The 17036-nt window shown below is 38.1% G+C and overlaps 1 long non-coding RNA gene across 2 annotated transcripts in view; it reads right to left on the reverse strand.

The window, feature by feature from the left end:
• Positions 1 to 6953, reverse strand: part of LOC129435009 (uncharacterized) — a 65370-nt gene extending 58417 nt beyond the window's left edge. For both annotated transcript variants that reach the window (XR_012373026.1, XR_012373025.1), the window contains exon 1: positions 113 to 6953. This is a non-coding gene — a long non-coding RNA (uncharacterized lncRNA). The remainder of the gene's footprint in view (positions 1 to 112) is intronic.
• Between the last annotated feature and the right edge of the window lie 10083 nt (positions 6954 to 17036).

The following is a 17036-nucleotide window of genomic DNA, read 5'->3' on the forward strand; positions in this document are numbered from 1 at the left end:
CAAATTTCTTAATAAAGCCATATTCTTTTGGCAAGTTAAAAGACACTGTGGCTCTGAGATCTACTTTTAAAACTTTTAAGGTGCGTAAATACGACCCCATCCAAAACTTAACCATTGCTGTGGTCGCACTACTTGATGGGGCCGTAGCATACTTGATGTGTAATGCTGTGAATTTACTCCCTAAAAACAAGCCAAGGTCTGGAAATCCTTTTCCTGTTTTCCTTTCTCTTTTTGATGATGTCTCTTCTTGTCCTTTCCCACTTGGATCCCCAAAGGAAGTAAAAAAAACTGCTCTTTCCACAGCTAAAATGAAGAACCTGGGGGGGGGCTAAAAACAGAACACAACAATAAAAACAGGGGTAAAATCACAGCTTTAAAAACTAAGATCTTTCCCTCCATAGTCAAAGTCCTCAGTCCCCACAGTCCTAGTCGCTGTCTTACTTTGCTTAAAATTCCACTCCAGTTACCACTTCCCCCACCCTCACTGTCAAATTTTACACCTAAAATTTTGATGTCCATTTTTCTGAGTGTCACTTCCAGTCCTCCCAAGTCTATGTCACCCCACTGTCCAAAGAGCTGGGCCTCAGACTTGTTCCTGTTTAATATTGAGCCTGAGGCCTGTCCATAAAAGTCTGTTAATTCCAAAGCTCTCCGGACAGATAAAAAGTCAGTAGTTAAAATCGTCACGTCATCCATATATAACACACATTTTGTTGTCACTCCTCCCATTCCTGGTACTTTAAAACCTTCAATCCGTTGGTCCCTTCTCAAGAGCTGTGCCAGTGGCTCTATGCAAGCCACATACAGGAGCGGAGCTAACGGGCAGCCCTGACGGACGACGCTGTGTATATTAACAGCATTTGTTAGATGCCCATTAACAAGGATTTTGCTGGTTATATCGTTATACAGCAGTCCCACCCATGCTAAGAACCTCCCAGGGAACCCCATTTTACCCAGTACCTGCAAAAGGTACTGGTGCAAGACTCGGTCAAAAGCTTTATCAAAGTCTAAATTTAGCACTATGAGGCCAATGTTTCTGTCTCTTGCAAAACAGATGACGTCACTAATCAATATCAGGCTGTCTGTGATCCTCTTCCCGGGCACATCGCACGCTTGATACGGGTGGATCACATCTTTTAAAAACATAGACATTCGTGATGCTAAAAGCTTACTAAAAAGTTTACATTCAAGGTTTAAAAGGCTGATTGGTCTCCACGTTTTCAAATCGGTCTTATCTGCTTTTTTGTGTAGAAGTGAAACGATACCTATTCTAAAACTGTCAGGGAGTCGGTCTAGTCTGTCAAAGTCATTAAAAGCCTTTAAAAGTTCTGGTGCTAAATTATCCCAAAATTTTGCGTAAAACTCCACCGGAAGGCCATCACTTCCCGGTGACTTACCTGTTTTGAACTCCTTCATGCCTTTAGTGAGCTTTAAAATAGTAAAATCTTGCTTCATCAGTTACTTCTTTCTTTTTGAATAAATCCTTATAAAATGTTTCCACTTCCTCTAAAATTCCTTTAGTGTTACTGACTTCCTTATCGCCATTTTTAAGTTTAGCTATTACCCCCTTGTTTGTTATGATTTTCTTAAAAAAGTATTGTGTACATTTTTCACCTTCTTCTAGATCTTTTTCTTGACTCCTTAAAATCACCCCTTTATTTCTTTCTTTTTCGATCTCAGCCATTTCCTTCTTAACCTCTATTAATTCTTCATTAAATCAAAGCCCTCATTTATTATTACTTTTGTAGTCTTTTTTGCAGTCCCAACATGCATCGCTTTTCTTTGTTCTTTTGTCCGTCCCTTTGTGTCTAAAAACAGTTTCGTCTGATGCTTCACCATTTCCCACCACTGTGCTCGTGAATCAAAAAATCTCCTCGTTCTGCAATAGGGAGCAATTCAGTTTCCAGATCCCTCTCCCTAGCGTCAGGTTGCTGGTGAAAGAAAGTGTGCAAGACAACATAGCGTGATCGGTAAAAAACAAGGGTGTTAATCTAGCATCAGTTGGCGGACAGTCGCGCACGAAGATGTAGTCAGTGCGCGAGGTGTTGGTGCCATCACCACTGACCCAGGTGTAGCCCGCCTATCTTGGATGCAAAGTCTTAAAACAGTTACCTAATTAAAAATCCTTAACTAAACTTTGCATTAAAACTGACGTCCTGTCAACCTTAAAATCTTCCCCTGCCCTCTTGCTGTCTGTCTTAGCTAAAACACAATTAAAATCCCCCCCAACCACTAAAGGTGCCCTCCCAAGCAGTTCCTCTAAAACAGGGGTCGGCAAGTAACTTTGGCCGCTGGCCAATATTTTTTTTAGCCAGTAGATGGCGGGCCAACTGCTGTTGGCACACTTACGTCTTATTTTGAATTAGCCTAGTATAGGCTATCTGATCTTTTGTCAAGAAACATTGTCTTTATTTCCTATTTAAAATACGAAAGACGGCATTAAAAATTGTTAAAAACATGGTTATGGGTCTGTGTATCATTCGTTCAATCGTTTTTTAAATTAAAAACAAAAATGAAAAAATTAACCACCACGGGTTTTCTGATTGTGTGCTCAGATAAAAAATTGATTACTGGATTAGACAATTTTTTTATTTAACACCTTTATAGGCATAATATATAAATGAAATAATTTAAAACAGATACTATTAGTGGTAACATATTACAGGCATTTATGCTCTCATGAAAGACTTACAGTCCGACTTTTGAACTGTATTCCTTTTTTTATTAATATTTATCCGGGACACACACATACACACCTAAGGTTTAAGGAGGTCTCCGCTTTTTGTCCAGCTCCGACAAGGTTCTATTCAGTAAACCGCTTAAAATACACTCTGTGTTCACCCGCTTTATTTCCCGACCTGACGGGTCCGCAAAACTTAACGTTAGATCTCGTTCCCAGAATCTGAAATTCAATGTCTCTAACGAAAAAAGAGAGATGAAGTAGCCTATAACAATTATAAATGTTATACAAAAATTGTGTTCGTGCCAATATAAATATTATTTTAACATTGTATTGTTAGCAGAGGAAAAAAATGTCACAGAAAAAACAATGAAATATAAATAATAAATTAAATAGGACAAAGCCTCTCACTCAAATTTCTAACCAACATAAACCAAAACCATTGGTTGCAGAGTTGCTGTTCAAACAAATTGCTGAAAATCCTCCTTTGCCAAATTTATTTTTAAAAGAAGGTAAAGATCAAAGAACTATGCGTTAGGAAAATTAATAATGGCTTTATTTTAATAGACATGTAAAACCATATTTTGGCGGATTACTTTCATTTTTTAAGGAATTTACCTGCCCATTTAGTCTTAATAATTAACGGTAAACGAACTTGACTTGCTGTTTTCGAAGGCAGGTCGAACCTAAGGTCGGGCTCGAGCCCCAAGTTCAAGTAACAGAACAGAACAGTAGATTCCTTTAAAATCTAGGTTAAAAGTGTAATAGTTAAAATATTACTGCAGTAAAGGAGGTTTTTTTATCATATTTTGTAGTGGTTTCTAAAAGCCTGCAATTACTTTTCAGTAATTTGCGATGTCACAGAGTTGTCTTCACGCGTGATGCATTGACATGATTTACGAGGTAAATTTGCAAATGATTCATGAAGTCAAACCTCTGCAATTAATTGATTGATTGTGTTTTAGAAGTATGTTCAAAATCTAATGACAGTTATGATCGCGGATGCGCTGGGAGAGAAAGAGCGGCCGGTTAAGATTAAACTAGCTATTATACGCATTTTTTCAGGACATTCTTGGGAGCCGGTGGCAACTTGTCCACGACGCAAATATTTTTTTATCAGGTAATACATATTATTTGTCAGTGTGTTATACGCGAATAAATAATAATGAAAAAAGTTCAAAAGTCGGACTGTAAGCGAATGAGACTTACCGGAAAGGTTTCTATTCAAACCCTTATTAAAACCCTTATTAAAATGTAATCTGTTAGTACCTGATCTGTTTACATTTTTTTCATTGGTATATGTCTGCTAAGGTGTTCAATTAAAATTTGTCCGAACCCGTTTTCATTCATTTTTGTTATTTTTGATCTGTGCGCATATTCAGAAAACGAGTCGTTTGATTTTAGTTCAGGAAATAAATAATAGAAAAACAAGTCGTTTTTCTTTATTTTTTTTTTGGTTTTGACTTGAAAAAACGAATGAAGGAATGATACACGGGGCCATTTTTGTAAACTGTTATTTAAAAATAAAAAAGTCTGATTAAAAAAAATTTAAAAAACGGATTTCAAATTAATCTGGCGGGCCAGAAAATATTACTGGCGGGCCACTTTTGGCCCGCGGGCCGCCTGTTGCCGACCCCTGCTCTAAAAGCTCATACCTATCATTTTTACCTGTAAAACCATACACATTTAACACTTTAAAATCTCTATCTAAAAAAGTCAAGTTTGCTAAAATGGTCCGTCCATCTCTTACCACCGTGCTCCCCTTCACCAAGATATGAGGGTTATTTATTAAAATCGCCACTCCATCGTTTTTATTAAAATTTGACCCGCTCCATATGGAGGGTCCTGGCGTCCATTTCTCCTCCCACATCCTGTAACTAGATAAAAACGGTAAGCCACATTCTTGTAATAAAAAGATATCAGACTTTTGAGATTTTAAAAATGATAAAACCATTTGTGCTTTTATCATAGACTTTACACTTCTTACATTAATAGTGGAAATTGTGAGTGCCATGATAAAATTTAGTAAAAAAGGCATGAGCTTAAGGGAAATTTAAAACATTATTTAAAAGACTACGTATTTCCTTGAGGTCATAAAATCTCTTGTTACACCTGCTCCTCTTTAATACTAATAGTTTTAGGTTCAGGAGGAGGAGTATCACCCTGGGATCCGCAGAGAAATTCTCTTGCGGCTCCTTTGGCGATGATGTTCTCAGCTGGATTTGCAGAAAAGATAGACGGAAGACGGAGCCGTCAAGCCGGACACCTGCTGCTTGCCGTAGTGACGTGTGTGCCGTGTTTCTTTGTTTTTAATCGCAAGTGAAGTGAATTAGATGCTGAATTTGATCAAAACAAACTTTTAAATAAAAAGTTGCAACCTGAAACATTTTATATTGAATATTTTAATTGCTGCTTATACTGATACCCGAAAATAACGGGAAACAAGCCTAAATTATTAAAATACCAATGAGTTTGTTATTTTCATTTTTATTTTATTACACGACACAATATAACATAATTAAGCATATTAAAGTGTTTTTTCCTGTTTTAAAACATGAATTTATAATGATTATTAGTGGAACTAAAGGTTGGATTAAACTTAAAATGCACGTGATCATTGTGATCAATGAGGCGACCAATTACGTAAAGCTGTTACGTCATCACAACTCCGGGCAGCCGCTCTGGAGAAGCTGCACCGGCTGAGCTAGCCAGCTACTCTCGAAACGCTCTCGCGGTACTTAAAAACCATATGACACAGTCACATGCCTGCAGTGCCAGCTGAAGTCGGACAAAAATACTAACCGGAATGCACTGCTTCAAGTCAGCCGCCGATCGGTCTGCACAGCGCCGCATGAAGTTGTTGGGGGGGAGGAGCTTCATCTTCACGGCCGTTACTTGCTTCTGGCTCCGCCCCTTGGACCGCCTCCTCCGATCCGTTTTGGCCAATCCCTGGGCTTGACTGAGTATTTGAAATTCCCTCCAAAACTTCAGGAACCGCCGCCTCCTCGCTGGTCGGGTTGTTTGGGGCGGCCATTTTAGCTTTCAGTATGTTGGCAAACGATTTAGGGCAATCTTTTTAAAGATGGTTAAATTCCCCACAGAGATTGCACTTCCTGCCATTGGTACATTCATCAAAAAGGTGACCAATTTTTGTGCACTTTCCACACACTATTTCCTGACATGCCTCGGCAAGATGCCCATATTGGCCACACTTGCGGCACAATTTGGGCATCCCTTGATAATGAATGTAACCTCTATTTTCGCCCAGCACAATCATGGAAGGTATTTGACTCAAGCCGTGAAACCCGCTTGGATTCTCCCATTGTTTAATGGGCGCTCTCCAAGCTCAGTTCCAGATGCCGTCTTCATCTAACACCTTAACTGGCTGTCCACGAATAGAGCAGTATTTAGCCAACCACACACAAATGTCCTCTCCACTCACAAGCTAAGTTTCCATCCACTTGTCAATCGAATTATCTAAAGTTCGGTAAAAAAACTTATGCGAATAAAGCTGGTGAAAGTGTGTTTCCATCCAACGGGCTTTAAAGCGAATAAAAAACCTGTGCGTAAAGATGTCACATGCTGGTTTGCGATCAAATTGGTATATCGAATTGATTTGAGACATTTGAAGGTGTTTCCATTCACTTTCGCACTGAATCGCACAATATTCAAGCAAACATTTTCGAACAAAGTTTTGCTAGACAAATTTGCGCCATTTCACAAGTTATAAGTGCTTATGTGCCAGCTGAGCTGATAGCGACATATCAAGCTATAATAATAAGAAAATGACGTTGATTGCTATGATGATGCAGATGCATGTAAATGCCCAACGACCACGGAGGCATTAACGTGAAATGATAGTCCGGATCAATTCTTAACGTAAATGAGAACGAAAAAATATCTTTAGAGTTGTTAATATTGGAAGCCAATGAAGCTACGAGGGTTCTTTGACCGAGGATCCATCATCAAGGTCGAATTTGCTTTTATTTTCCCTCCGGAACCGTTGCGAGATAACTCTCTTTTTTGAAACACGTATCGCTGTTTGAGCGCCTCATTTACTCCGGAGGACGTCCCACGTCTTGTCATAACCATTGTTGGAAATTTCCTTCGCCAGTTCCTGATAAATTATGGCATTTCTTAGATTTTTGCTATCTAAAATAGAGCTGTAATCGGGCCTGAAATGACCGGAGCCCGACAGAATGCAGCCCGAACCCAAAAGTACATTTAGATTGACAGCTTTTTAAAAGCCCGAACCCATTTACAGCCATACATTATTAAGTGTGCTTGCAAAAGCACACTTATTGTTCTTCTTAAGTTTTATTATTAAGTGTGCTTGCAAAAGCACACTTATTGTTCTTCTTAAGTTTTATTATTATTATTATTATTAAGTGTGCTTGCAAAAGCACATTATTGTTCTTCTTAAGTTTTATTATTAAGTGTGCTTGTGTTGGACTTTAAAGCGTCCATTTGCATGTTCATAATTAGAGGAAAGGCACGGTATTAAAATTAAACTATTTATTGATCAGATATGAAAAAGTTTTACAGCGCTGGGCAGTCTCAAGGCCACAATAGGCAGTCGACTAACAGCCCGCATTTGGAGAAAACAGTTATTTATAAAGTATGTGACGTCGATCTTCTTCTTAGAATCTCCACCCACAAAGGCCGTTCCCCTCGTACATCTGACTCCATTACCACACCCAGTTTTAGTCTGCAGGAGATAGACACACACATACAAAGAAAAACAAACTTTTCTCCGCTCATCCCTGAGGGCCATGCAGCCCGTCACCTTCTCCCCAGTACTCCTCCACTTCACATATGATTGACTTCACATAGAATATAATAATGCTTTCTTAAAACCAAATCATTAATACAACATTCATTCATTCATAAAAAACATAAGCTGTAAGATGAAAGTGATTATTATGTAAAACACATTTCAATATCATGACATCATTTCATTATTCGTAAAATTGGTTATATGAATAAGGCACACATTAACTTCTTTAGATAGATAAACACATATTAAATCTTTTACTGCAATACTACTTCTAAGCAAAACACTTTAATCATTATTAAAAAACATCTGTCAGGGAAGAAAACACACACACACACACACACACACACACACAAAGAACAAGCGCAGGAGATTCTGTTCTTCAAGGTTGAGCTGCCATCCCCCCATTAGGTTATTCTGTATGCAACCTTCATTTCATTGGTTAATACACATTTATCAAAGACAACATCATATCATTTATTACATCAATTATTCACTGATTAATACTGATTAAGTAAGAAATATATTGCATATTTTATCCTGTGAATATTAAAGTATTAGTTAATTCGTGGTTTTCTGTTTACTTTTCCCACTCTGGTCTCTTTCTTATCTTTGACAATTTCCAGACATAAATTCCTAGTTAATCCTTCTTGCAGTTTTACACACACACCCAAGCTGGTAGCTTTCCACTCTCACAGACAAACACAAACAATCTTTTACTTTAGCATACTATAATGATTATTGAAAACACTTCTAAATACAATATTAATAAAACATATGACATTAAAATCCCACAATTCCCTCTCTTGACCTCTGAAAGAGGTCACACATTTTCTTCTTCATCATTCTCTAGGTTCTGTAGGCCTAATAGGGGCATGCTATATGGGGGCGGATTATTCTCTTTTTTCTCTATTGCTGACACTATCAGCCTGTTACACAGGGATCTGAGACAGGGGATACAACAACATCCACAAGTGACCAGTATGGCCACAAATACTCCAATTAAGACCACTATAGATGTTCATAAATCAAAGGTGTATGATGTCGTTGAATTTTTTTTTTTTTTGTGTAATTTAATTCAATTCCCCCATATCTCTTTACACACTAATCTTGTGATGTAGTTTTTGACCTTTTGTCAATTTTCAGATTACCTTCATTGTTTATGCTAAATATTATGGTAATTATAATTGCAGTCATAACCCCTAGGGCCCACAGAACCTTCCAATCTCCATATAGCTTCATCTCTGTGGAAAAATACACTTATGCCTATTGGCAAATACTCAAAAAACAATCATAAATTCAAAAAAAAAAAATGAAATGTAAAATTAATACTGTAGAATTGTATAAGAAACTTAAAAATTAGATTTAAAAGGAAACATTGAAATGTAAGATTATATAAGAAACTTAAGAAATTCAAAGGTCAATATGATATGTAGCTACCCAGGTTATAATAAATAAACAGTAATTGTAATGTTCAGGTCCCTGAACACTTCTGTCAGGATTTCCACCACCTTATGGAAGTCCAATTTATCTAACCCACACCCCAGCTGTTGGTAAAATTCTCATATGTTGGTAAATCAGTACAATTTTGTTTTGTTATTAAATAAAAAATCAATCTACCGTCGTCCTCATGGGTAACTGCACATTCACCTGTGTGTTTGTTCTGTCTTACAACCTTTTGTGGTTCTGTTGCTGGGCTGGAAAAAATGTCACCTTTTTTATGCACAATTTTACAGAGTGTTTGTTGACTTTATTGTTGGTGTTGTGTGAGTGTTACCACTGATGTTTCACTTCCTGTTTGTTCTCCATTTACTTTCACTTTCACTTTCAACACTCTCCCTCTCTTGGACCTGAGTCCTCAGGTCCACACCGATTTCTGTGAGAGACCTGCTGGGATAATCACATTTAACACAAGAAAATAGATGGATCCAGGTGTCGCCTTTGCCCTGTAGCTGAACACAATGTTAGGTTTTTTCTTTTACTCTCGGTGGCCTGGACCGTCTCGGTTCGGCCCAGCACCGTCTGAACACCTTCACTTTCACTCAATCATCATTTGTAACAGCTTGGTCTTTGTCCCGGTGTCGTTTAGCCTGTCAGGAAAAACGTTTAATCATAGCAGTTAGTTTGTAGAAATAAACATCATTAGTTAGTGGCAGGATTGGATCCTACACCAAGGCGTTCCGTGGGCCTGGAAACTGTCGACCTGTAAGCAATTCAAAGGGTGTGAAACCAGAAATCCTGTTAACAGAAGAGCGAATAGACATTAATGCAATAGGTAATACCTCAAGCCATGTTATTTTTGTCTGTGCACAGATTTTGTCAAGTCAAGTTTTAATGTCAAAGTCAGGTTCATTATGTCAGCTTTGCTCTGTCATTGGGGCGATGAGCAGCCCCGAAACTATATGTCAATTCCAGTGCGTGTTTGTCAGTTTGTCAGATCTAACTTTGTCTTGGGAAACCATGGTTGGGGATATAAGTGGTTTATTAGGCAGTTGACAACAGCCACTTCATTAGGTACCTTCACAGCCTGTATTATGTGTCAGGCTTCGCTACCATTTATTATAGGCCGGCCTTTCCTGGTTTCTAACCCACCTATCTGCCATATGGCAGTTCCATATATACTGTACCAATCACATATGCAGAGTCACTATAAATAATCACCCTCTCTTCACCAGTGTAGTGCAAGGCTTTGATAACAGCTATCATTTCAGCTGTCTGTGGTGACTGCTTACCCTCCAATTTACCACTCACTCTAGTCACAAAATCACCCTCAACCTGGTCAACCACAGCAAACCCTGCCTTTAACATACTATCTGATGCTCTAAAACAAAGCCATCCATAAATAACGTGATTACCGGTGGGGGAGTTGTCAGTGGTACCGCGAACAAACCATCTCTCAATTTGTTTGCTTTTTTTTTTTTTTTTTTTCAGTCAATGGTATGCAGTCATATGGCTCACCCTCAGTGATTAGATCAGTCATGTTTACACCTTCATGGACATAATTTCAGGTTTGGCTGGCCAGGATTTTTTGATAAACTTAATCTAAGACACCGTTTTATATATTGGTACGTACCTTATTATCTATTGGTTGTTGTTCATAAGGCCCAAAAAAATAAAAAAAAATAAAAAATAACATAAGTCTCTGGTCCTGGGTCAGACATAAGGCTCTATCTCTCCATAGTTTAATTAGCCATTCATTTGTGCCCCGTCCGTCCGGGGGCACATTACAACATTGACAGGTCATTGTAATTTCTAGGTCCCTATCTATTATTAACTAGTGTGTTGGAGTAATACAGAAATGTGTGCAAACTAGACTGGTTTGCTACCTTATAGGGTAGTGATTTGTTGATAGTCACTTTTCAATTTTACCAGAAACCCATTATCTCCACCGTTGTTGAAACTTTTTTTTTTTTTTTACGGTGGACTATTTAGGCCCATTATCCACTAGGGCTCTTAATGGTCCATGAGAGGTCCAGCCATTCCTTTCATGGTGGGTTCCTGTGTGCCCCCTTATTCATCCGCATCACTCCCTTTGGCCCCATGTTGGGTTCATAGGCGCCATTAAATCTGGTTGTGATGGGTTGTGTGGCGCTGGTGGTCCCCTGGCAAAACCACCATTTCCACGCCCGCCACCTCCTCTATTGGGACCCCATCCCCTTGCATTTGGTGCGTTAAGTGGATACCTTACACCGGAATATTGGGGCTGTGACCCATTTTGAGGGCATCTTCTGGCCCAATGACCTTCTTGTCCGCACACATAACATTTATTCCTGACAAAACCTCCCCGTTTTGGTCTACTACTCCTTCTTGGCCCTCCCCTTCTCTGTTGGTTATATCCTTCCCACGGGTTTCCTGTATAGGGTGGGCCTTTAAATGAATCTATGGGCTGATTGGGATATTGTACGTTGTCCGGGACACTAGTTGTCATAGCTACTGGTATTGGTTGGGCCTGCTGGGGCATTTGTTTCTTTGTTGTGTTTGCCTGTTTAGTCTGTTCTAGCTGCAGTTTCAAAAGCTTGTTCTTAATCTTATCTACCTCTACAAGTTCTGTTTGTGTGATTTGTTTATGGCCCTGTCTGTGTAATACACAAGATCTCTTTCTCATGTTGCTATCATTTTTATTTCTCTGTAATCTTAATAGAGTTGTGATTATCTCTCCCTGTGTCATAATTGTTTGTTGTAATCTTTCCATTTTTCTTTTCAGGGCCTTTATTTCATCAAATTCAACATCTAGTTCACCACTGTTTACTATTAACACCGGTTGTTGCTTTGAGATCGAAACAGACTTTTCCTCATAAGGAGGAGGTGTGGGCAAGGAGGGGTAGATCGATTTCACTGGGGGTGGAACTGGAGGAGGAGCCGTAGGTGTCACACTTGAGTCTGGCTGACTGTTTCCTTGTTCCTTTTGCTTTGCAGCAGCACCACTGTCAACTTCGCCTTTTTTATTTGATTTAATAGCCTGCATGGCAGCAGCAACCAGAGCTAATCTTGTCCAAATTCTCAAATCTGTTTCTAAGTCTTTTACAGTTGGTCCCTTTCCAAACTACTTGCCCTTTTTCCATTGCACATACACTGTTAAGCAACCATACTTATCACATTTTTTTTTATTTAGCCATTTTCACACAATTTACAAGCATTCAAAATTTCAAAAAAAAGCACAAAACGTCACTCTTATCTAACAAAAGGATATATACACCAGTAGTTTTCAGGAGTTTCACCCGCAATACAAACACAATACAACTTTCACAGAAATGTCACAAAAATAACAACAATACTATTCACATTAAGACGTCACTTCTTCTTTCCAATATTCGTGGACCTTACATCCACGGGCTGCTGTACACCCCCTACAGGCTATACAACCTGAGTCGGTATTTTATAATACCTAATTTATTAAAGGAATCCTCAACCTTTTTAATTAATTCTGTTAACTTACACCGCCATTAACATTATTCTTGGACCTTTCATCCAACGGGCCTTTCACCCCTTACAGGCTACAACCTGAGTCGGTATTTTATAACACCTAATGTGTTAAAGGAATCCTCAACCTTTTTAATTAATTCTGTTAACTTACACCGCCATTAACAGTATTCTTGGACCTTTCATCCAACGGGCCTTTTCACCCCCTACAGGCTACAACCTGAGTCGGTATTTTATAACGCCTAATGCGTTAAAGGACTCCTCAACCTTTTATTTAATCAAAAATATCAAAAAGTTTTTCACTCTGATCAATTTTATAAAAAATTTACATTTGTAATTCAGTTCGGATCTCCTTATCAACACAAGTAATTTGTTATATCCAATTAGCAGAATTTGATAAAACAGGCTTCTGCTTACCTTATTTTAATAGAGCGCTCTTTTTGTGTTGAAAGGGAATCCTCGCTTACTCTGGTTTCTTCAATGTGAAACCCTCCTTCCGCTCACTCTCTCCTTTCCCTCCACAAAACGTCAGGGGTCACCAGTTGTTGGACTTTAAAGTGTCCATTTGCATGTTCATAATTAGAGGAAAGGCACGGTATTAAAATTAAACTATTTATTGATCAGATATGAAAAAGTTTTACAGCGCTGGGCAGTCTCAAGGCCACAATAGGCAGTCGACTAACAGCCCGCATTTGGAGAAAACAGTTATTTATAAAGTATGTGACGTCGATCTTCTTCTTAGAATCTCCACCCACAAAGGCCGTTCCCCTCGTACATCTGACTCCATTACCACACCCAGTTTTAGTCTGCAGGAGATAGACACACACATACAAAGAAAAACAAACTTTTCTCCGCTCATCCCTGAGGGCCATGCAGCCCGTCACCTTCTCCCCAGTACTCCTCCACTTCACATATGATTGACTTCACATAGAATATAATAATGCTTTCTTAAAACCAAATCATTAATACAACATTCATTCATTCATAAAAAACATAAGCTGTAAGATGAAAGTGATTATTATGTAAAACACATTTCAATATCATGACATCATTTCATTATTCGTAAAATTGGTTATATGAATAAGGCACACATTAACTTCTTTAGATAGATAAACACATATTAAATCTTTTACTGCAATACTACTTCTAAGCAAAACACTTTAATCATTATTAAAAAACATCTGTCAGGGAAGAAAACACACACACACACACACACACACACACACACACACACACAAAGAACATGCGCAGGAGATTCTGTTCTTCAAGGTTGAGCTGCCATCCCCCCATTAGGTTATTCTGTATGCAACCTTCATTTCATTGGTTAATACACATTTATCAAAGACAACATCATATCATTTATTACATCAATTATTCACTGATTAATACTGATTAAGTAAGAAATATATTGCATATTTTATCCTGTGAATATTAAAGTATTAGTTAATACGTGGTTTTCTGTTTACTTTTCCCACTCTGGTCTCTTTCTTATCTTTGACAATTTCCAGACATAAATTCCTAGTTAATCCTTCTTGCAGTTTTACACACACACCCAAGCTGGTAGCTTTCCACTCTCACAGACAAACACAAACAATCTTTTACTTTAGCATACTATAATGATTATTGAAAACACTTCTAAATACAATATTAATAAAACATATGACATTAAAATCCCACACTTGCAAAAGCACACTTATTGTTCTTCTTAAGTTTTATTATTATTATTTTTCCCGGGTAGATTTTTTTGGCCAGCTCTAGCGACCAGACCGTTTGACGCAGAGACACCGTTCAAACTTTAAAATGTTCGGGCAGTACCGGTGCAAGTTGCTTGAGAGGATGAAGTCACAGATCCATGTCGTTCGGCCGCCATATTGGAGAGAACACAAAACCTTAAAAAAGTTTCACAGGTCATAAATTTTGTCCAAACCTCATGAAATTCCACGTACGCGATCCTTGGACCGAGCCTCACAAAAGTTACCAGAAGGATTTTTGATTTTCGGAAGCGTTTGCGCGCCACAGCCCAAACTAAATGTGCGTCAACGCCGCCAAAACAGGAAGTAGTTCAAATCTCAATATGTCTGTAACATTTATTAACCAAAATGTTTATATGAACTCTTTACTCCAATGTGAAGATGCCCAAGATAAAAAAAACATTGCAGAAACATGTCTATATTATGTTATTTTCACTTTAAAATGTCCAATTAAAACCTGTGTAAAATTAAAAAATGTCATTAGCCTTTACCAGTAGAGGGCAGCCTTTACGTTCAAACGTGTTTTTTAGACAGAATGTAAAGATAGCGGCAGCCATCTTTAGAAGCTAAGCTAACAGGCTATTGCTCCGTGGAAAAGTTTGAATAACAATGGCGGGATGTAGTTTTAATGTTAAAATGGCAAAATGGAATAGAGAAGAGTTGTTGAGAGAATCGGGTGTTCCTTTAAGAGCCACAATACAGCGAAGAGCTGAGGAAGAGAAAGCAGAGAAGCCCGGGGAAGAGGCGACAGCCTCAGACTCTGCTGCGAGCCCGTGGAGGACTCAGTAACCTCGGCTGCCACTCAAGCTTCGTATCGTATATGGACAGATTCCTGGATACATATTTTTAGAATCGTAAACTTCATCTTATTCACTATACAGTATGCGGTTTCGGACGCAAAACTGCAAATGGATTTTATATTCTGAATGCTTGAATCAACGCGAGCTCTCTGGAGAACGTGCATTTTCACATACAGGTAGGAATTATATGATTCAGACATATTTTAATCCCTTTCTTTTATTTCAGTGATATATGGCACGACAAGTTTAATTCCCTTTTTCATCAATGTAATACATTGTAAACGTATTAGTTTGTAAAGACGTCAGTTTCGCGTCCTCGCGTAGCAGTGATCGTTTGGCATCGGTATTTTAATGAATTACGAAATTTGTATTTTATTTTTAAATTGCTATCTTGTGTTTCTGGCGCATTCGCGGATTAATGACTCATTTGAGTCGTTTTCATTACAAAGTGTTGCAAATAAATGAGTCTTTTGAGTCGACTCTTTACAAAGCGAATGGGCCAAATGTTTTAAAGTGGTTCGCGAATCAGTTTGAATGAATTGTTCAGATCGCTTCAAACACGGAATCGTCCGAAGCTGTTTTACTCGTAACCTATGAAGAAACACGCAGAATATAACCAGTGTTGGGTGACGTGGAAATGTATTTACCAATCTTTTAACTAAAAGCAAAACTTCACACATGTACCCGCCATTACATACGCGCGACCGCCGACCTGTTCGTCGTCAGACACAGTTAAACGCGTGCAACCTCCAGAAACACTGTAGCACAGATTGAAGAAAATCCATCGATGATTGACGTCTGATTCGCTGTTTAATGTACTGTATGATGTAAGTGATTCTCACAAAACACACGTGACATGACAACGTAAGAAAACATGAGTTTTGTCTAAGTGTAAACTGTCAATGTCCTCAGACCATCTTAGGAGATTCCAACTTTATACATATACAAAACAAAACTGTTGTCAGTTTACTTGTCTGATATTTCAGCTACAAGCTACATTTTTCTGTATACTGTTGGTGTATGTTGCAGTTTTACACATACTGTAGAAATGCCCTTCATAAGTATTCTTCTGTTTGCTGTGGAGTCAAGAAATGTCTAAACATTAAAAGATGAACATGAGACAAAAGTACAGAATCTGTCGCATTATTTTTTTTAATGGGCACTGAGCTGTGTCCTGATTGTTTACACATGAAAAGCATAAAATATGTAGGATCAGTTTGATTCACTTATGTGCATTTGTGTACAATACACATAAGTCAGCATTTAATGCTGTTGTTCTTTGTTGTTAAAGCATGTATGTGTTGAAACATAAACAAAGGTTAATAAAATGTGACATTCTAAACTTCTGGTATACTGATATTTATCTTACCAATTTCTGGTCTCCACATCAAACAGAAAAATCTTGTCTTTATTGTTCTGATACTTATGGAGGGCACTGTGTGTGTGCGTGTGTGTGTGTGTGTGTGTGTGTGTGTGTGTGTGTGTGTGTGTGTGTGTGTGTGTGCGTGTGTGTGCATATATCTAGATTTATTTTTTCATGAGTAACTAGTAACTCGCTACTTGAGTATTATTTTCATTGCATACTTTTTACTTCTACTTGAGTAATTATTTATTTAGTTACTTTTACTTTAACTTAAGTAAAGTTTTTGGCTACTCTTTCCACCTCTGTTAAAATCTTCATGAATCTAGGCTGAGTTTGCCACGTTGAAGCCTAAATAATCAGACAGATAGTAAGTTAATCGCCCATCGCTCACAGCCCAGCACCTGCACCACTGCATGCGTATCGCGCTGACAAACATACACGTGATTTTACTGCCCTGATGAAATCTAAAAGTATAATTTCTCTTATTAGAAGCTAGCCTAATGTTTGCCAGTTATTAAAATGGCGGTTGTAGTTTAAATAGAGGTCGGTTAAATTCTCAATAAGTGTGATATGGCTCTTATTTACCCCTTTAAATGTAGAATAAAGCTTACTCGGGTATCTTACAATGCACTTATGTTGTTATGCAGTTTTAAAATACAAAATACGAACATGTCTGGATGTAGATAAAGCCTACTTGGTCATATTACAATGCACAAGTTTTGTTGTATGCAGTTTGAAAATACATGTT

This window comes from Misgurnus anguillicaudatus, chromosome 13 (assembly GCF_027580225.2).
Source record: "Misgurnus anguillicaudatus chromosome 13, ASM2758022v2, whole genome shotgun sequence".
In the NCBI taxonomy this organism is placed as follows: domain Eukaryota; kingdom Metazoa; phylum Chordata; class Actinopteri; order Cypriniformes; family Cobitidae; genus Misgurnus; species Misgurnus anguillicaudatus.